Source organism: Hyperolius riggenbachi, chromosome 5 (assembly GCF_040937935.1).
Source record: "Hyperolius riggenbachi isolate aHypRig1 chromosome 5, aHypRig1.pri, whole genome shotgun sequence".
Classification (NCBI taxonomy): Eukaryota; Metazoa; Chordata; class Amphibia; order Anura; family Hyperoliidae; genus Hyperolius; species Hyperolius riggenbachi.
This window is the reverse complement of record NC_090650.1, coordinates 387,852,297-387,875,314: the sequence shown is the minus strand read 5'-3', so window position 1 is coordinate 387,875,314 and position 23,018 is coordinate 387,852,297. Positions and strand designations below refer to the sequence as shown.

General features: G+C 42.4%; 1 protein-coding gene across 3 annotated transcripts in view; it reads left to right on the top strand.

Annotated features, from left to right (window-relative positions):
* The window catches only part of STK3 (serine/threonine kinase 3), a 308,764-nt gene that overhangs the window by 77,938 nt on the left and 207,808 nt on the right, over positions 1-23,018 (top strand). The window lies entirely within an intron of this gene.

The window sequence follows — 23,018 nt, the reverse complement described above, 5'->3', positions numbered from 1 at the left end:
TGTTTCGGCTGCGCTGGGCTCGGGCGGCTGGGGGGACCCTCTTTCGCCGCTGCACGCGGCGGATCAGGTAGCACACGCGGCTGGCAAAGTGCCGGCTGCGTGTGCTGCTTTTTATTTGATAGAAATCGGCCCAGCGGGGCCTGAGAAATCCTCCTGCGCAGGTTACCCCGAGCTGAGCTCGGGATAACCGGCAAGGGGGTTAAAGAACTACAAGTCCCACGATGCATTTGCCTTTATGAATCATGACTGTGGCTGTCAGACTCCTGCAATGCATTGTGGGACTTGTAGTTCCTTAACAGCTGGAGAGCCAAGTTTGCAGATCACTGCCATATGTATTTTGGCTTTGCAAGGAGCCCAGGGTAAAAATCCTCAGCTCATCTGACCAATGGGCATGACATTTGGCTTTACTGAATTTCAATTCTCACATTGGGCCCAATCCAATTCACTTTTTCGCCTAAGTTTTTTTTTCCTAAGAAGTAATTTTTCATCTTATGTTTAAAATAACTTTTTAGCACTCTGCAATTGAAAAGGTAATGAAAGTAGTTATTGAAATCATATAGGGGTAAAAGAGGTGCCCTGGTTGTATAAAATACGTTAAAACAAATACAAAGAAACTAAAAAGAACTAAAAAAGTAATAGTTGTTTTAGTTGTTTTTAACGTATTTTATACAACCAGGGCGCCTCTTTATCCCCTATATGTGCTAAATCCACTCCTCAACGTTCCCTGTTGAAGCGGTATAAGCATTAGCCACAGTGTTTTTACACAAGCCCTAGTGCTTCTTTTTATCAAGGAGAGCGACCAGCCGAGGTTCTGACAGACCACCCCCGAGTGGTCTCCACCTGCTGCCAGTGGTCAGTTGCCCCTAGCAACCCACCTTTGTGAGTAGAGCTTTTACTTAATTTTTTCCAAAAATGGTGTTACTTTGACATACTACACCATTGGGCTCCCGTTTTATCTCTTGTATCTTTTGCTCCAGGGTGCTCACGCACCCCATCCACTTTGTAGTTATTAAAAAGTACTGTCAAAATTTCCAGCTTGCTGGTGGTTTAAAAGGCATTTTATTGATAATATGTGAAAGTATCACCTAGAAGTGAACTTAGGAGAAAAACTGAAATTAATCGGGCCCATTTACTCTTACCCAATGACATGGCTCGAGAAGACAGTAGGCTAGCAACACAATGACGCATAGCTCACGATGGAGCAACTCCAGGGGATGGGGTGTGGAAGAAATCATTGCGCTCAGGGATCGTCTTCCAAATATTTAAAGAGAACCCGAGGTGGGTTCTAAGAATCCAATTAGCACACAGTGGCTGGGTCTGCATATAATGCCCAGCCTCTGTTGCTATACTGTTTCCCCCAGTCTTCCCCCTGCGCTCTGCTGTCCCCCATAACGCAGATATCGCCAGCAGGCTGTTTCCCTCTAAAGTGTAACTCTCGCCGCTCCCCCGCCTCCTCTATGTTGCCGCTCCCAGCCTGCGTCCCTTCCCTCCCCGCTGATTGGAGGGAAGGGACGCAGGCGGGGACCTGCGCTATGGAGGAGGCGGGGAAGCGGCGAGAGTATTAATGAAATATATTAGAATGTAGTAAATTAACCAGGATACCTACTGTTATGTTAATTATCTTGATTTCAGCATTAGAAACACTTCCTATATCTATATATTGTTGCACATATTGGTATGTAGTTCTTGCCCTCATAGTGATGTCACAGCTGGATATTTACATATGCAGAATTGCCCCACCAGAGCATTCTGGGAGACCTGGTATTCTTTACACTGGCTTTGGAACTCTCAGTTAACAAACCTTCTGCAGAGATGCACCTGACCACATTAAAGATGTTATCGCCTGTTTTAAATTTCAGAATGTGAAGTCGGGTGAGGAAATATTTTACTATAGGCAAACACTGACTAAGTATTTTATAAAGTAATTCAGTGTTGTATTCAATCAGCAATTTTTGAATTGCGTTATATTCAGTACAGTTCCTCTTTATCTTGCTCAAAGCAATCGGGTTGTGAAGGGATGCAATACATTTTGCTTTCCTAATTTGTGCAAATTTATAAACCAATGAGACACAGAAGAAATTTCATAGTATCCTATCCAAACTGTATATTGTTGCCATGGTATCCAACAATCTTCCTATATAAAAAAAAATACTACAAGAATTGCTGACTGAAGTTGAAAAGTGCTATTTAATGGCATTTAGTTATAAAATTGCTTGTGCAGTAATGATTGTTGTGCGCCACGAGAAGCTACAAGTACATATCTAATTGCCCCAACTTATGTGTCCCTCCCCTCCCCTTAGACAGCCCCCCCCCCCCCCCCCCCCAGTGTCTTCTCCTTGATCTTGCAAACCCCAGCTTATGACACACTTCCCATGGACTAACTCGGACTTGAATTGCTGGGTCTTTTTTAAACACTAGCGCCCAACACTAGTGATTATATGCAATACTAGCTGATTGCCCGGCGTTGCCCGGGTATGTATTTGGCTGGTGTCGGCTCCACCCACTTTTTCTAACCCTAACTCACAATTACTCAATGACGAAGTTTGTGAGCTTTGTAGTCTTTGGCATCAATAGTTTGCATTGAAATAAAAAAATCTGATGGGTTGTTTGTGGCTCCACCTCCTTTTCTGAATTTGAACCCCAGTCACCCAATGACCAACTGTACCAGGTTTGAGGCCTGTGCCATTAACAGTGCAAGAATGGTAGCAATTAAATATTCCCTTGAAAAGCAATAGGTGAAGCTTTATACACTTTTGTAGGCTCCACCCACTTTTCTCAATATTAATCCCATTCACTGAGTGACCAACTGTGCAAAGTTTAAGAACCCTCCCATTAACAGTGTAAGAATGGCTGCAGTTTACGTTTTCCCAGTGAAATTTGTATTTGTCTCCACCCACTGATGACCCGGCGTTGCCCAGGTATGTATTTGACTTGTGTTGGTTCCGCCCACTTCTTCTAACCATAACGCGCAAACACTCAATGACCAAGTTTGTGAGCTTTGGGGTCTTTAGCATCAATAATTTGTATATTCCCATAGAAATTAAACAAATCAAATTGGCTGCTTGTGGCTCTGCTCCTCTCCAGCATTTGAACTCCAGTCACCCAATGACCAACTGTAGCAGGTTTGAGGCATCTGCTATTACCAGTATAAAAATGGCAGCAATTTAAATATTCCCCTTGAAAATCAACAGGTGAATTTTGATTGGCTATTATAGGCTCCACCCACTTCCCTGAATATTAATCTCCGTCACCCAGTGACCATCTGGGCAAAGTTTGGGAACCCTGCCATTAACAGTGTAAGAAGGCCTGCAGTCTACATTTTCCCAGTGAAATTTGGTTTTGGCTCTGCCTATTTTTGTAACCTGGACATACAGTCACTCAATGACCAAGTTTGTGAGCTTTGGGGTCCTTGGCATTAATAATTTGTATTTTCCCAAGAAATGAAACTGTTTGTGGCTCTGTCCCATTTTCTGAATTTGAACCCCAATGACTAATTGTACCAGGTTTGGGCTTGTGCCATTAACCGTGCAAGAATGGCAGCAATTTTAATATTCCTCTTGAAAATTAACTGGTGATTTTGATTGGCTTTTTTAGGCTCCACCCACTTATCTGAATATTAATTCCAGTCACCCAGTAACCAACTGTGCAAAGTTTGAGAACCCTGCCATTAACAGTGAAGAAGGGCTGCAGTTTACAATTTCCCAGAAAAATCTGTTTTTGACTCCACCCACTTTTTGTAACCTTGACACACAGTCACTACTCAATGACCAATTTTGTGAGCTTTTGGGTTCCTGGCATCAAAATTGTGTGAATGGAAGCAGTTTATTCAAAAAAAGCAAATCTGATTGGCAGTTTGTGGCTCCACCCCTTTAGTGAATTTGAACCCCAGTCACTTGATGACCGAATGTAGCAGGTTTGAGGCCTCTGCCATTAACAGTGTAAGAATGACAGCAATTTCAATATTCCCCTTGAAAATAAATAGGTGCATTTTGATTGGCTCTTGTAGGCTCCACCTACTTTTCCGAATATTAATCCTGGTCCCCCAGTGACCAACTGTGTTAAGTTTGGGAACCCTGTCATTAACAGTGTAAGAATAGCTGCAATTTATATTTTCTCATGTAAAAAGTTAGTTGTTTTTGGCTCTGCCCACTATTTCTAACCTTGACATACAGTCACTCAATTACCAAGTTTATGAGCTGTGTGGTCTTTGGCATCAATAAGTTGCATTTTACCATTGAAATTAAACAAATCTGATTGGCTGTTTTTGTCCCACTCCCTTTTCAGAACTCAGCCTGTTTTACACTCTGTCTCTGTCTCCTGATCCTGTACCTTTGCCTATCTGATCTAACTGCCAAACTCTGCCTGGATACCGTTCTGCTTTTGCCTTTCGATTCTGTACTGTAATCTGTCTGTCGCAGAACCGTTCTGTCTGACCACTCTACTCTCACCAGGGAGCCCTCGTCTCTGGTGAGAGGTGCTGTACTACAGTGCCCACCAGCTCCTCTGGTGAGGTTTTGCCAAAACTGTCAGTACATAATGTTGCACCAATCACTACACGCAGTGCAAAAAAATAGTGCTACGTACTTGTACACTTAGCATCTGTTTCGTATATCTGTATTATTGGTGATTCTGCAGATCACCATATAATCAGGTGTATATCTGCATTATAGGTGATACTGCAGATCACCTGATAATCAGAACTCTGATCTTGCTAGCACCAATCGTTACAATTCCCCTTGAAAATCAAAAGGTGAATTTTGATTGGCTGCTGTAGGATCCACCCACTTCCCTGAATATTAGTCACAGTAACCCAGTGGCCAACTGTGTCAAGTTTGAGAACCCTGCCAATAACAGAATGGCTGAAATCAACCTAAAAAATCGGATTGGCTGTTTGTGGCTCCACCCACTTTAGTGAATCTGGACCCCAGTCACCCAATAACTGACTGTATCAGGTTTGAGACCTCTGCCATTAACAGTGTAAGAATGGTAGCAATGTAAATGTCCCCCCTTGAAAATCAATAGGTGAATTTTGATTGGCTGATTTTAGGCTCCACCCACAACCCTGAATATTAATCCCAGTCACCTAGTGGCCAATTGTGTCAAGTTTGGGAACCCTGCCATGTAAAAAATTAAGTTGTTGGCGCCGCCCACTTTTTGTAACCTTGACATACAGTCACTCAATTATCAAGTTTATCAGCTTTGGGGTCCTTGGTATCAATACTTTGTATTTTCCCATTGAAAAATAAACAAATCTGATTGGCTGTTTGTGGCTCCGTCCCCTTTCTGAATTTGAACCCTAATCACCCAGTGACCAACTGTACCAGGTTTGAGGCATCTGCTATTAACAGTATAAGAATGGTAGCAGCTTAAATATTCCCTTTGAAAATCGAAAGGTGAATTTTTATTGGCTGTTGTAGGCTGTTGCAGGCTCCACCTACCTTCCAAATTCTTAATCTCATTCACCCAGTGACCAACTGTGCAAAGTTTGAGAACACTGCCATTAACGGTGTAAGAATGGCTTCAGTTTATATTTTCCTAGTAAAATTTGTTTTTGGCTCCGCCCACTTTTTGTAACCTGGACACACAGTCACTCAATGACCAAGTTTGTGAGCTTTCAGGTTCCTGGCATCAAAAATGTGTGAATGGAAGCAGTTTATCACCAAGGAAATCTGATTGGCTGTTTGTGGCCCCGCCCCTTTTGTGAATTTGGACCCCAGTCACCCAAAGACCGACTGTAGCAAGTTTAAAGCCTCTGCCATTAACAGTGTAAGAATGGCAGCAGTTTAAATATTCCCCTTGAAAATCAATAGGTGAATTTTGATTGGCTGTTGTAGGCTCCACCCACTTTCTTGAATCTTCATTGTATTCACCCAGTGAACCCTGCGATTAACAGTGTAAGAATGGTTGCAGTTTACATTTTCCCATTTAAAATGAATGGCTGAAATTTGATTGGCTGTTTTAAGCTCCACCCACTTTTCCTGGATTTGTAACCTCACCAAGTGACCAACTGTGCCAAGTGTGGGGACTCTGGCTTGATTACTGTGAGAATGGCAGCCTTTTACATTTTTTCCATTGACTTGAATGGGTGAAATCTGATTGGCTGTTTGTAGCTCCGCCCATATGTGGAAAGGGGCCTGCGAGACCCCCAGAACATATCATATCAGGTAGTAAGAGATCTGTATACCAAGTTTTGTTCAAATCGGTCAAGGCGTTTTCGCGTGATCGCGGCACATACACACATACATACACACACACATACACACATCCGATTTTATATATATATAGATATAGATTTTTAAAGAGGTGCTGTCAGCTATACTATCTAAAAAAAAACAAAAACACACAGGGTGATTTTTCAACAGTAAAAAAGAGAAAACCCTTCTTAGCATTTCACATTTTAAGTGTGGCTATTTTGAAGCCGATTCTGATGTCATTTCCTCCCTTAGTCTCCTCTGACTGATTGGCCCGCCTTTCACTAGAGAAAGTGCATTGTCTCAGCATGAGAAATATTGTCGGATCATAGAGAAACGGAGGTGTGGGAGGGGAAAACAGGAGGAAAAGAAGCTACAGCCAATCAGGCTGCTTTAGTTAAGTCTGAGGAGAAGTACAGAATCAAAAAATGGACAATCCAGCATGCCCTGCAACTTCCTTTGTGTGTACCAAATAAGAGTCAGGTAAACTGGGGAATGATCATTTATCAACAAGAAAAGTAATAGTGATTTTATTGCCTTTTTCAGGTAATAGTGATTTTAACTTTTGGATTGTCTGGTTAGTATCGTTATTACTTGTTTACCAGATAAAAATAAAGAATTGATTTTTGATTGTATGCCCAACAGTTACTCTTTAAACCAAAGTGGAGTAACTCCTTCACTCTAGATTTTCTTTACTTGAAGATACGCTTACGGTACTTGATTCCTATATGCTGCTGAATGTTATGCATAGATTTTTATCTTGTCCTAATTTTTATAACTCCTTATCACTAGAAGCCTTTTCCTTTTTCCATTCAAATCCTTTCAATGTTTTTTTTCTTTCCCTTTCCCTTTTTCCCCATGGAAGTTTTTTTTTCCTCTTTGAAGTTTTTTCCCTGAGCTGACCTCATGAGCTTTCCGAACATGTGTTGACTACTTTAGATTGTGGGACTTTGTTTTTCCTCCTGACATTGGCCCGATAAAAGCAAGCATGCAGGCCAGGGCTTATTGTCTTTGCTTTTCCTGGAGCCCGGCCATAGTCCTTGGTATTTATGTAAAGCACAATTTTTTGTTACCGGGGAATGCATGTTGAAATGATCCCGCGCACTGTTTAGCTGGAGGCAAAGTTGGCACTGCCACAAAGCTCCTTCATTGCCAACAGGCCATTTCCTTTTTGGCCAAACTGGAGCTTTAAATAGAAGCTTGAACAGGGCTTTTTAAACAAGTGCTCTGGCAGGGAGGAAGTGGCGGATTCTTTACAAATAACCATCGCTTCCTCTTGATAGCGCATGTGAACGGCAAGGCTGTGTTGTTGTAAATGTAGAGTGTTGTAGTAGAGTGTGTGCAGCACATAGATGAAAAATGTTGCGGCGTGTCAGGGGTTAACCCGTTGTAGTGGAAAAACTTGTAAGTCCGAATGTTCTGTTCCCAATGTAATGATCACTTAACCTTCATTAGGCAACTCACTATTTCTTGTTTGATCTCCATTTGTCTTGATATGCGTGTCAGGGTGCTGTTGTCCTGGCCCCAGCTGAATAATTCATATTCCATTAAAAGTTTTTCAGTTATGTCAAGTTATGTGGCTATTGATTTGTGCAAAGTGCATTTATTATCCATTTACAACCTTTCTGCCTTTTGTGTAGTCGCGCGAACACCCTTGATGTATCACTCCTACCATCGCACCTATTGAATATATGGTTTGGTAGTTGTTACAAACTTACGCTAATTAGTCCATGTTAGACACAATTAGGGACCCAATATGAAATTAGCCTCACAACAGCGGTTGTTAGGCCTTAGCGCTGTGTGATAGATTTACTACATTAGGGCAGCTCAGATCCGATCATATTTATCAAATTGCCGTGAAATCGGATCATTTTATTATATCACTAGGGACCTTAGCCCGTTTATTAATGGGCTGTAGGTCCATCACCACCGCCACCTGTGTGTGTGTGCACATGCCCGGCCGGCACCCTGGCTGTCCCGCTCCTGTCTGAACAACGGCTTTCCCTGTGGCACATGCGCAGTACCGCAAAGCAGGGACACACACACGGACATGGGACGCAGAGTCACAGGTGTTTTATTAGGTAGTATGTGTGGCCAACTTTATGTGATACAACTACATTTGATGCAACTAATAATTTTTTTTAAGAAAATACAATAATGTCCAAATGTGCATGGTCCCAAAATTTTTTTTTATCAAATAATAAAAACGGAATGTTTTAATATTTATTTTTGAAACAAAAAAAATTTGATATTAACCACTTTACCCCCGGCGGTACGAATTTCTCCGTCCCTTTTTTCCCTCCTAAAAAACCAGGGACGGAGAAATCCGTACCTTCCGCGCTCCCGCCGCTGTCCGCGCTACCGCCGCTCGTGCGCGCGCACCTGCCGCTCGTGCACGCCGCCGCCCGTTTGCCCGGAGATCAATGAACGGGAAAATCCATTCCCGTTCGTTGATCTAAGCCCCCACAATGATCTGCTGCTTCTTTCAGAAACAGCGCGATCATTGTGATTCTCCCAGCCTCCTACTGCTTCCTGTAAGCGTCCTTCCGGTCGCTTACAGGTCGCATGTAAACATACTCACTGTGGCCATCTTGTGTCCAAATAGTAAACTACACCCGAATGCATTTTACACATACAAATACATTGTTTTACATAATAAATTAACTCATTACCTCCCACACTCCCCAATTTTTTTTTTTTGTAATTTTTAAAAAAAAAATAATATATACAATAAAAAAAAAAACATAAATAGTTACCTTAGGGACCGAACTTTTTAAATATTTATGTCAAGAGGGTATAACACTGTTACTTTATAAACTACGGGCTTGTAATTAGGGATGGACGCAAAACTGAAAAAAAATGCACCTTTATTTCCAAATAAAATATTGGGGCCAAACATTGTGATAGGGACATAATTTAAACGGTTTTATAATCGGGAATAATGGGCAAATAAATTTCATGGGTTTTAATTACAGTAGAATGCATTATTTAAAAACTATAATGGCCGAAAACTGAAAATAATTTTTCCCACATTTTTTCCTATTTTCCCCATTAAAACACATTTAGAATAAAATAATTCTTGGCATAATGTCCCACCTAAAGAAAGCCTAATTGGTGGCGGAAAAAACAAGATATAGTTCATTTCATTGCGATAAGTAATAATAAAGTTATAGACTAATGAATGGACGGAGCGCTGAAAGGTAAAAATTGCTCTGGTGGTCAGGGGGTAAAACCCCTCAGTGGTGAAGTGGTTAAAAAGGATTTTTTTTTTTTTTAAGCACAAGAGTCAGCCATGCTATACCAGCATATAGCAAAAAAAAAAAAACAACACAATATATACATGTTCTACTTAGATAACATATATATTGTACTGTCTACATTTTGATTTCAGTGATTTTTATGTAGCAAATAAAGAGTAAACTGTTCCAGGCATTTTCCATCTTTACTTCCTCTGACTGAAGCCAATCCTGATGTAATTTCCTCCTTTACGCTTTTTTTTTCTTCTCTGCCTGACATGGTGTATGCAGAACTGCACTATCATACTGTCAATTCTAGTTTGGTTTGTAAACACATGTGAACAGAACATAGATCAGATTTTAGCAGAGGGGTGGGGTGATTTATTTTCTATTTCCCTTCTCAGCCTCATGTCACCACTGAACTGCCCTTAGCCAGTCAGCGATGAGCAGGAATGTGAGAGGGCAAAAAGGCGAGATAACAAGGCTCCCTGACAATGTATGAGAAGAGAGCCAGGCTGACTAATGCCTCATACTCACGAGGCACATTTGTGGCCTGTCGCTAGCACACGGGAGCGTGTGCGCGACAGGCCAGCGACAGCTCGTCGCCAGGTCCCTCCGCATACACACGGCGGAGGGACTTGGCAACTTGTGGCGGAAGCTGTCGCTGTTGCTCCTCCCCCTGCCGGAAGCCCAAGGTATTTACTGCTTGTTGCTGTCGCTAGTCCGCATACCCACGCGGACTAGCGACAGTTGCGGCGGAGACTGTCGCCAGGCAATTGACCGCGTCAATCGCCTGGCGACATCAGCGACGAGCAACGGTTCGGGGTGCGCGCACGTGCAACATCGCATACTCACGGGCGACCTGTCGCCGCAACACGTGCGCGCCGCGTGTTGCGGCGACAATTGTAGCCCGTGAGTTTGCACCATTAGAGAAGATTCGTTACAGCAGAAACATTTATGGTTATATTGGAATGCTTGCAGTACAGGGTCAGGATGTAGACTACATAATAAACAGAGAGCAGTGGGTAATAGGAATTTGATTTTATTGCCATCAATCTCACTTTAAATCTTCATATCTCTATTTATTTCTTATAGATCAGGGCTGTCCAACTCCAGTCCATGAGGGCTATATGCATGCCAGTGTTTAGGATGGACAGAGAAATGTGCCAAAAATATGTGAGGACCTCGGCCCTTCGAGTACTGGAGTTGGACGGCACTGTTAAAGACAATTCAATAAAATGTCCAATCGGACCTGGACCTGTTTTATTTGTAGTTCTTCTTTCTGATGTCCGCATCTAATATTAAGCTTGGTACTAATACGCGGCAGGGTTAGAGACTCGACCCCTTGGGTGGAAGTTAATAGTGGAGGCTGTATAGACCTACAGGTGTACTAGCCTGAATGCTACTGTTGCTATGGAGGGGGGAGGAATGCTGATGGAGCAGTGCACAAAGCGGTGGGTGGGGCTAGGACATTGTCCTTGGTTAGGGCCTGAGCCCACTAACGCAGTTGTGTCCGCTTTTCAGCATCTGTAACATTGATGTGTTGCTGAAAAGCGGACACAACTGCGCACAACTGTGTTAGTGGGTACAGGCCCTTTGTGTTTGTGCGAGTGAATCCATCAAGGTGGATTGTAGGCCACTGTACACAAGCTAGATCAGCCTTTCTCAAGGTTTAGACCTAGGAGGGAACCCTTCAAACAATATTTGGATCTTACCAATATCACAGGAGGGGAAAATGCTAGGGAACCCCTGAAAAGTCCTCAAGGAAACCTCAGCAACTGCCTCAATTGAGAACTGTCTAGACTCTAGCATGTGTATTAAGTGTTTTGTAAAATAACAGCTTCATGGTATCGAGAGGATATTCAGATTATGCTACATCTGGTAGTGAATATGTAAGTGATTCCTCTATGTGCTAGAATAGTCAGAAATGCATCTGCGACTTCCAGTTTATAGCATGTCTGTAGCTCGGTATAGGAAACCTTAAAGGGGCACTACAGTGAAAAACAGTCAAATTGAAAATATGTGCAAACCTATACAAATAAGAAGTACGTTTTTTTCCAGAGTAAAATGAGCCATAAATTACTTTTCTCCTATAATGCTGTCACTTACTGTAGGTAGTAGAAATCTGACAGTAGTGACAGGTTTTGGACTAGTCCATCTCTTCATAGGGGATTCTCAACAAGGCTTTTATTCCCGAAAAAGGATTTAAACAATGATGCTGGCCAGCTTCCCTGCTCCCTACACAGTGTTTTGGCAGTTGGACAGAGCAACTGCCATTCACTAAGTGCTTTTGAAAATAAATATATCCCTGAGAATCTTCTATAAAGAGATGGACTAGTCCAAAACTTGTCACTTCTGTCAGATTTCTACTACCTACTGTAAGTGACAGCAACATAGGAGAAAATTTATTTGTGGTTTATTTTTCTCTGGAAAAAAAATGTACTTCTTATTTGTATATGTTTGCACATATTTTAAATTTTACAGTTTTTCGCTGTAGTGCCCCTTTAAAGGACAGGTGCAAAAATATACTTACCTGGTGCTTCCTCCAGCCCCTCGCAGCCGTCCTGTGCCCTAGCCACAGCTCCGGTGTCCTGGGATCCCCTCTTCTTCTTTTTTTTGTTTTTTGGGGTTTTTTGTTCGCAACTGTCCTGTAAGCGGGGGAAATAAGTTAAAGGGAACCTAAACTGAGAAGGCTATGGCTTTTTCCTTTTAAAATAATACCAGTTGCCTGACTATTCTGCTGATCCTGTGTCTCTAATACTTTCAGCCACAGCCCCTCAACAAGCATGCAGATCAGGTGCTGAAGTCACTGAAGTCAGACTGGATTAGCTGCATGCTTGTTTCGGGTCTGTAATTCATTCACTACCGCAGCCAAAAAGATCAGCAGAACTGTCAGGCAACTGGTATTGTTTAAAAGGAAACATCCATATCCCTCTTAGTGTAGGTTCCCTTTAAGTGTTACTTGCATGGGGTTCTACAAGCCCCTGCTAGTATCTGAGGTCCCTCATCCCCTCTGTTGTGAGGCGTTTAAACTAAAGCCCACTACTGGTTGAGTGGCGGACTATGACGCATGCCCTGTCCCGGCTGAGTACTAAAAGGAGCCAAAACATCCACCTACAAAAATACTGTAAGGTTGGAAATGTTGAATGTCAGTAAAAGGGAGTTTTTTTTTGTAAGAAAAAAATAGCCTTTTGGGTTACAGTCGAGACTGTTTATTAAATTTGTCAGGCATTACTAGTAATGGAGGCTTACAGGGAATTAAATATCCCAAAATATCTTTTGTCAAATGAACTTATCCTTCCACATACAAATATTTCTCTCTGCAGAGCTACATTTATGGGGTGTGAAAGCCGTCACGTGGCCACGTCAGGCCTTGCAATGAATTTACATATTTGTACAAGGCTTGTCGGGCCACTCGCCGGATTGTGCCATTTAAGCGGTAATCATTAGCCAAACCTCGGAAATCCACGGGCTGTTATATGAACAGATTGTAAATACATCTTTCAAGCCGGGTGAGCCACTAGTGAAAGAAAACATTCCAGATGTTTTCCTTATTTCAAATCAATTTCACCTGCCAAAATACACACAGATTTCCAGCGTTCTTTCGAGGCTTCCAGTTGAGTTTCTTTCATAGTTTGTGCACAGCCTGGTTAAAGATTGCCCAGTGGTCATCAATGTTCTCACCGCTCAGTGTGATTAGATAAGGCTTAATATCTTCTCATCGCATTGATCCATTCATTGCTTTATAGTTCAATGAGCGCTAAAGCCATATTCCCGTGACATCAGCGCCTCTTCTTCATGTGCTCTGGATATCGGAATTTTAATGATTTTTTCATCATTATTCTTGTCTTGAATATGACTGTTGTTTTATATGCTGTTTTTGTGTGCATGCATAGTTTCCATCACTATTGATGTAATAAGAGACGTAGATAAGTGTCTGAAATGTTTCAGGACTAGTTCACACTAAGGGCGTTTTCAGCCTTTTTTCAAGCACAGGCGATTTTTAAAATTGCCCACAATACGCTGGTGCAATGAATCTCTGTGAGAAGGTTCATATCAGCGCGGTTCGTGCGCTGTACATTCAGCAAAGCGGTGCCTGAACCATTTTTGAGGCGGTTTTTAGTGTAATGAAAGATATAAGAAGAGCGATAAACGCTCACAAAACCGCTTTATGCGGCGAGTGCTTTTGCGTTTTTGAGAATAAATACTTTGGCCTCAATTAAAAAAAGTGAGTGCGGTAGTTCAGAGACGGGCGGGAAATTACCGCTAGCGGTAAATGAGGGTTTTGCAGTGAATTCATAAAAAAATTTCCGAGTGTGAGGTGATTGTGGTAGCAGTTTGTAAGTGTGCGGTCTGGTGCGGAAAGCAGTCGGTATAATTTGCTGAGTGCGGTAGTTTGTCGCTGACTTCCTAATGACAAGGTGCATGCTTGGTAGAAGTGGGCAGTTTTAGACTCATGTGACTTATTTTTTATACATTATAAATTATTCATTCTCTCTCTCTCTCTCTCTATCTATCTATCTATCTATCTATCTATCTATCTATCTATCTATCTATCTATCTATCTATCTATATATAATTATTATCCTTATAAATTATCTAACTCTGTACGATTTCTAAAAGCTTGTGTGATATTACAACCAACCACCCTTCCTCCTCTTTATCTTTAAAAATTCCATAACATTAAGTTGAAAGGGCTTGTCACCTAAAATGCTACTGTGTAGCGCAAACTCGCCAGGTCTTTGTTGGCGATAACAACGTTATTTATCGCTTCCTTACTCCCCTTTTTTCTTTTCATGAATACACTTCATTTAGTTTACCGACACAAACACCGTTTTCATTACCGCACTATTACCGCATGCAGTAAAACATGCGTTAAATTTTATGAATCCACTATCAACAACATACCGTGCGGTAATGCTTTATGTATTGAGGCCATTGTATTTATTGGTTTCCTGGTCAAAGAGTTCACTTCCTGACGTGTGTCGGGGAGTGAATTACAAAACCGTTCTGAAAAAGTGCTTCGAAAAGTGATTTTACCAAAAACGCAGAGCGCAGTGGAGGGCCGGGAGGGGGGAAAAGCACACAAAAATGCTAAATGTTTGCGTTTTCGATTTTAGGTGTGAATGAGGCCTCAGTGACCTTTTGGGCTTGTAGTATATTCTGTGTAGGTTGTCTCCACAGGTACCCAAGTTGATTAACCTCTTGAACCACATCTAAATACAAAACGTTCAGTTAAAGCGGACCTGAACTCAGAACTTCCTCTCTGATCTAAAAGATAAGCAACAGCATAATAACCTTTAAAGAAATAAACATTTCTCTGTTACAGCTGATACAAATCCTGCTATAAATCTGCAATGTCTACTTCCTGGGGAGGGGGGGGGGTAGAGGACTTGATCCCTCTCTGGTCCCTCTCTGATCAGATTCAGATCAGAGAAGGATTGATGTGTTTGCTACATAGGGTGGAAATCTGTCCATGTGTGGCTGAGCTGAAGCTTGGATGAAGAGGAAAGCCTCTGGATCCTATAGAGCAGTGTTGGCTAACCTTGGCACTCCAGCTGTGACAAAACTACTAATCCCATCATGCCTCTGTCTCCCCGAGTTATGCTTAGAGCTGTCAGAGCATTGCAATGCCTCATGGGACTTGTAGTTCCACCACAGCTGGAGTGCCAAGGTTAGCCATCACTGCTATAGAGACTTCCCACTGCTCGCCAGAACCCTCTAGAACAGTGATGGCTAACCTTGGCACTCCAGCTGTGTTGGAACTACAAGTCCCATGAGGCATTGCAATGCTCTGACAGCTCTAAGCATAACTCGGGGAGACAGAGGCATGATGGGATTTGTAGTTTTGTCACAGCTGGAGTGCCAAGGTTAGCCATCACTGCTCTATAACATCAGGTACCGCGTTCCCCTTCTGTGCAGGAGCATAGCCATGCCAGTGCAGCAGCACGGAGCTGCTTGTGTATGAGCTCCTCTGGCTCAGAACAGTAAAGATGGTTCTCCACCACACAAGTAAAAGTTCTTCAGCTCTTTTATTGCATCAAAACGGCAGCAATGACAGACGCTGTTTCGGGCTTTACCGCCCTTTTTCAAATTGCATAAAGCCATAATGCTCAGAAAACATGATGAGTTTTTTCGACAAATTTACTGGCCGATAGATTTCCATTTACTTCTCTGAGAAAATTGATCACAAAAACGATCAAAATCAGATTGGACCTGTCGGAAATTATCAAGCCAGCTATCTGCCCAAAAAAAACCTTGTGTATTCCCAGCATTAAGCCATGGCTTTATGCAGTTTGAAAAAGGACAGTTAAAGGGGCACTATGGCGAAAAACTGTAACATTTAAAATATGTGCCAACATAGACAAATAAGTAGTACGTTTTTTTCCAGAGTAAAATGAGCCATAAATTACTTTTCTCCTATGTTGCTGTCACTTACAGTAGGTAGTAGAAATCTGACAGAAGCGACAGGTTTTGGACTAGTCCATCTCTTCAGTGCCCATTTAAGCCTGAAACAGCGTCTGTCATTGCTGCCATTTTGATGCAATTAAAGAACTGAAGAACTTTGCTTTTGTGGTGCAGACCCGTCTTTACCGCCCTGAGTGGCATGCTTTTTGAGACACGGGCAGGGATCGAGGCACACTATATGAATCCTACTGTGGTGCTCCTCTATAAAATGCTGTTGAGCTTCTCCTGCTAATTGCGCAAGTATGGCATTACTCAGGCTGACGCAGTATGGCAATGCTCTGACTTGAAGTGGAGCGTGGCCCAATCACTTGGCCCAATCACTTTTCCGACAGATCCATGGTGGAAACCTTTGGGGGCGAGCGGCAACAGGGAACCGGGGAACACAGTGGGAAGAATCTACAGGATCCAGAAGCTTCCCTCTTCTAAGGTAAGTATTTCCTTTATAACCAAAGCTTTAGCTTGGGTACACTAAGGCCTGGTGCACACCAGAGGAGTTTTTCTGAGCGTTTTGAGTTTTTAAATCTGCTGCTAATGTTATCCTATGTGTCTGTGCACACTGGAGCAATGAGGTTTTGTAAAAAAACACCATAGCATTACATTGGGAAGAGCTTTTCAAACCTCTAAAAGCTCTTCCCAATGTAATGCTTTGTTTTTTTTTTACAAAATCTCATTGCTCCAGTGTGCACAGACACATAGGATAACATTAGCAGCAGATTTAAAAACTCAAAACGCTCAGAAAAACTCCTCTGGTGTGCATCAGGCCTCAGTTTCACACGGGCAGCTGCAGGCAATCTACCTCCTTGTTTTTAATAGGTTTATTTTTGTTAGATTTTTTTTTATCAAATCTATCACAACAACTTATTTATTTAAAGAGACACTGAAGCGAAAAAAAATTGATATAATGAATTGGTTGTAGGTAGTAGAACATTATTATTAGCAAGGAAAATATTATCATATTTTTATTTTCAGTTATATAGTGTTTTTTTTTTTTTTAATAACACTGCATCATTCCCTAATATTTGCATTTTACACACTACTCGGCATTCTAAATGATTTTACAGAGCAGGCAGGTGAACTTTTGAATTGTTCTCTGCAGGAAAACGAACAATACAGTGCCAGACAGTTGAGATAATAAGCTTCAGAAGACAGAGCTCTCTGCCAGTTTGAAAGTCGTGGAGCTCAATGGCTTTTTTGCATAAACAACTGGAGATTCTTAACTCTTCCTGTACTGGAAACAATATTAGACTTGTGTCTGTTATCTTCTACCTGAAGTCTTCGGACACTGTTGACCTTTCCACTGAAGGAAGAGGCATTACCCAGTAGTGGATCTAAGCGACCACGGGTCTTCGCCCACACCCCCTTGAGGGGAGTGCAGGATTTAGCTGCCTAGTGCCCAGCCAGGTCACTACTGGGATAACCTCAGCAAGTGGTCAGGAGAACAGCGACGCTAATGTGTGATAAGAGGCAGACGTGGTCAGGCAGTTTCCAGAGGTCCAGGGCAGGAGAGAGCAGCGTGGTCGGGTCACAGGCCAAAGGTCGGGGCAGGCGGGGAACAAGCAGAAACGAGGTCACAATCCAAGAGTCGGGGCAGGCGGCAATCAGCAGGAGTCTGGGTCACAAGCCAAGGTCAAATCCAGGAGTCAATCAGAGATAACTGTAACAAAGTTCCCACGGGGCTTACGCCAAGCTGTCAGAACGAGCAGCACCGGAGTAATGGCCAGTGCTGCTTTTATACAAGATTTTGCCGCCGAAATTAACGCCCAGCGCATGCGCAGTGCGCGCGCACGCGCAGCGCCGCGCACAGTCGCGTGCAAACGTGCGTGCGCACAAGACTTCGCGCACGCGCGCGCACCACAGTCTGCGCGCACCGCACAACGCCGCGCGCCGCCAACCAGGAAGTCTACACATCAGACCTAGGGACCCCCTGCGCATGCGCACCCCGGAACGGCCGCGGGAACGTCGTAGGGCCCCGGAGTGGTGAGTGTGACAGTGTCTCTGCTCCTAATGTTTTATTTCTTAGCAGTACTACACATGCCAATCATATCATCATTTTTATTTTTGCTTCAGTGTCTCTTTGACATACCTATTAGTTTATGACCAGCTTACTACTACTCATAGATTCATATATAACAAAGAGATACTTCAGTACAAACCATTTCAATGCTAGTTGTATGCTTTCCTTAGTTTCTGCTTTTGCAGTCGTTCACCTCTCAGCAGATGGACGTCTCGCTATATTTTGGAATCGGAAACCGTTTTTCCTAAACCAGGGTTTGTCAGTCTTGTAGTTCCACGGAAAAGATTAGACCTGGAATGTGTAATCAAGTAGCAAGCCTGAATTAGCAAGATACGAATTAGTCAGACGGCAATTGAAGTCTTAATTGGTATTAAATGGGATATGTGTACTTTGTGTTTTGCAAATGCCGTTTTGATTAAATGGAATATATTCATTTTGCCTTCCCCTCCCTCCTTTTATATATACATATACACACATATAAAAGTAGGAAATTTGAAACATGCCCCATTTGATGGTTGGCTTTCTCTTTGACTTTGATTAATCACTTTCAAAGTAAGCAGTGAATCAGTTCTGTAATTTTAAAATTACACACACGCCGGTTAGCTTGAAACCCAAGCCACGATAAGTGAAGGGTAACTGGGGGCTGGTTATGTTTATGGGGCTCTGTATATTTTTCTAGCATAACTCACATTCTTACAAGTGCTAATCTTCTGCAAAACTCCACCAGGGTCCCGCTGAGGTTTACATGAAGGCTTAATACGCAAATGTTTAAACTCGGGATATTACTTTTCAAAGTTGCGGATCCCTTAATACGTAAATCTTAAAGCGCTGCTGGATGGGGATTGAATCATTTTTTTAGACAGGATTTTCCCTTTAGCATTTTGTAAGCTTTCTGTTTTTTGCACACGTGAGGGTTTTCAAGCCCCATATTTTTGTTGTTTTAAATAAACAAGTTAACATTTTACAAAACAAGAAAAAAAATTGTGCATTGGGTTGTTTAGTTATTCATCAATATATGGCTGAAAAATGCTTGTTAGAATTAAAAAGTTAGTAGCAGGAGGAAAAAATAAATAAACCAATAAATTGCAAAGTGAGACCTTAAGAAAATAGAAGATAAATCAAGAAATGAGTAATGCTGTGTAATACGTTCATGTGATTGTATCAACTGTGAGCCTAAAGGTCATCATCTTTACTACTGGCAGACATGAAATAAAAAAATACCAACTGCCATTATATATGCCATTCCATAAACCACCGACGATTTGTTTCGGGGCCCCGTGGGGTCCCCTTTGTCAAGGTAACAAGCACAGAATCGTCGGTGGTGTATGGAATGGCATGTGTCACTTTACTTGAAATAAAACATTGAACTTGGTTCATTTTGAGTGTGCGGATCATCTGGACTTTTCTTGTATACTACTTCGATCCAGCACCTCGACGGTGGTGTGCAATTCCATACGGATTTGTGGGCCATTATATATGAACACACCCACTAAGAATGTGTTGGGCTAAAAGTGTGTGTGTGTGTGTGTGTGTGTGTGTGTACGCTTTACTTGACAGTTGGAAATGGCCATTATTTCCCACAGTGCAACAAGATACACTGGGAGTAAACGGTCAGGGCCATGGCCCTAATATCACACTAAGAGGAGGGGTTTTACTACAATATCAGCCATAAAGACGTCCCTGCAGATCTATATCAGAAAAGATAAACAATTCTCATGGGAAAGGGGGTATCGGCTACTGATTGGGATGAAGGTCAATCGTGGGTTAAAGCTCCTTTTTTTTAAGCCCAGCTTCAGTAAAGATTTATTTTAGTCTGAATCGTACCTGAATTGACATGTGACATGAGACATGGGTACATATAGTACTAGTCTAACTACAGTAATAACTTGTCTGAGGTCTATTTCTATCTTGTTTTTTTATCAAACAAACAAAAAAAGGTCTTATTATCTATGTAATTGAGGCAGTTCGGTTTTCTCCACAGAATTTTGTTTTCCAGCCGGGCGGCATGAAAAAGTAGCCGAGTGGCATGAAAAAGTAGCCGGGTGGGGCGAGATGAGAGAATGCAAGGCTGGTGCTTTTCTGCTCAACTCTTCTTACAACAGAAGAGGAGGTGAGTCAATGACAGCCAGGTGCTCACCAAAACTAACCGGGTGGAGCACCCAGCTAAAAGAGCCTGGGGAGAACACTGCAGTTAAACCCTTCTCCTAACAAAGGAAACTGAAGCCAAAATATTTTAGCTAGCCATACATGCATCAGTTTTTCTGATTGATTTCTGACAGATTCTATCACTAACTTAATTTAATTTGCCAGTAATCTACTGACCAGCATATCAGATTGACTTTTGATCAGTTGTGTGCAGTTTATTGATCGAAAGCAAAATCTCCATTGTGATTTTCATCTACCGTATAGGCTCGCATATAAGCTGACCCGCGTATAAGCCGAGGTACCCACTTTCCCCACAGAAACTAGGACTCGCGTATAAGCCCACATACAAGCCCCTCCTCAGTTGCGAGATGTGCCCGCAGTACAAGTCATTCTTTTTCCCCATCGACAGATGTGCCCCAAGGATGATACTGGGGGGATTTCTGGCGTCCATGCATGTGACCATATTTTAAAGGCACTTGTATTGACCTGAAGAAGCGGGCTGAGACCTGTGATACGTGTTGTCCTTTTAATCGTGCTAAATACATAATTTAATCTTTTTACATTAACCCTGTACATTGGGTTCTTCCATCTTGAGTGGTAAAGACACTTCCCTCCACCTTATTATTATTTTTTGTTTTATTACATTACCTATCTTTGGGTGCCTCCACCCTCCAGTACTGTACATTACATCTCCTTTGGAGGTGTTCACCTTCCAGGTGTAATATTATCTACAACCAAGAAGGACCAACCAGTATTGCGACCAACCAGTTCCAGTAGGAACTGGAATACCGAGAGGGGATGGTTATTTCCCTGTTGGCGATATACGGTGGTTGCAGGGAGCTTTGTGAGTATAAATACTCTTGTACTGCAATCTAACATCTAATACCCCACAATACTGCACCATTTGGCTCCTTGTCATACAGTGGCCACCTTTTCTCCAAGGATGATACAGCTGTGTCTCAAGATGCCACTAGATGGTGTCATAGATATGATATACAGTGATTGCGACACAGAGAGAACACCCGATCAATGCACCACTGACATGTTGCTTGCACGCTCTGCTCCACAAGCCTGGAGACACAGTAAGTCTTGAACAATGCACTCTGCACACCATGTTGCAGGGGATATGGGCATGGTCACAGCAGGGAGCCAGCTGGCAAGCAGGATCACTAGTACAAGATCCTTAAGCACCTCTGCTAGAAACAAAACCTGCGTTGCCATACTTCTCTACTGACCCGCACATAAGCCGAGGAGGTAACTTTTCAGCAAATTTTTTGTGCTGAAAAAATTAGGCTTATACGCGAGTATGTAAGGTACTCCCACAGACTACTGCCTAAGTGCAATCGCAGGAAAACAGCAGCAGGCACAATCACCACAGGAGAAAAGGGGCTCCGCAATTACAGTGATAATCGCAATGCCCCTGCGATTTCTGGAATGCCGTAAATCTGCTGTCAGTGGAAAAAGGCTCTTACTGATAGAAGTCTTCAATATTATCAGGGATACCAACTTGATCTTCATGTCCTGCTGAATTTGCCCAATACCAAGCTGGGTTACAATATGCAGGAAATTTGCATGCATGCTATAGTTATTGGCAGAGGCGTAACAGTAGCCTCCATGACCCCTGCCCTTGTGGTGAGAGCCCGGGGGCTTAGGGTGCCTGCTCCTGTCAGCAAATGTAGAATTAAATGCAATGCGGCAGTAGCAGAGCGTTATACATTTCCTGCTTCCAGCGGTGTGACTGGACCTCATCACTCCTTGGATTGGCTGTACAGAGCTAAACAGAGAAGGGGAGCAAAGAAGACCTGTCCTACCGCCACAAGCAGGTAATGTGTAACGCTCCTCTACATCCATACTTCATTTGTTGGCGGGAGCGGGCCCCAAGGAAGGGGGGAGGGAACTGGAAGATGGAGGCCTAGCTGGCAGATCTTCGCTGAGGGTCCGGTAGGTTGCAATTACGCCCCTGACAGGGGCGGACCTTTCATGAAGCCACATGATTCGGGCAACAGAATCTAGGGAGTGGCATTTGGGCAGTCAGTTTGGGCCACCTGGTGTCATCCTCCTCTCTGCACTCCTGCCCGCATTCCTGGCCCACACACTACCCTCCTCATCATAGGGCATGCTACTATAAAACCCCGTCACCAGCGAGAGATCACCATGGTCAGTAAGAAGGGAAGCTTTGGCACGCGACCAATCAGACGGGGGTGCTGGCACTAGACCGGCCAATCACAGTCACCTGTTGCTCCTTTTGCTGACTGGTGCCGATGATCTTGTGGGCGGGGACACTGCACCTTCATTGGGCCAATCGCTGCATTCGATCAGGGATACCAGATTATTGGCATCTCAATGACCATCTCTACTTGTCAGTGAAAGCTAATCTCTTGGTGTAAGACTGTAACGAGGTAGTCTACATCCTGGCTGTTAATATCTCAAGAGAATAATAGGTAATTCTCTAAGGTTGGAGGGCGCTTATGTAGGTATTTTATAAGTGTGTTTAATCTTGCCCTGCTGCAAACTGGTAAAGTAGGGGGACCCACTCACCCCATACAAAACAATATATCAAAATAAAAGCAAGGACCAGTCGCGCTGGGCCTATTGTATAATATACCAATTTATCACTAATAAGTGATCACCATCATTCAATCTGTTAAAAATAATCTTCAATTTATTCAAAATTCCATATACTGTATAATATAAAATATAGCGATCAAATATCACATAATTTAGAACAATTTGGTTAGATCAATCTGTATAGCACAGTGATTGTAATATATATATATATATATATATATATATATATATATATATATATATATATATATATATATATATATATATATATATATATTCCTTACGAGCTTTGCATACCACATTCATATGTTCACACTCACACAGACCTTCCAATGTGCATAAAAAAAAACCTCTTTCGTTATGAAGGATAAAAAACAAATAAAAAAATTATATATA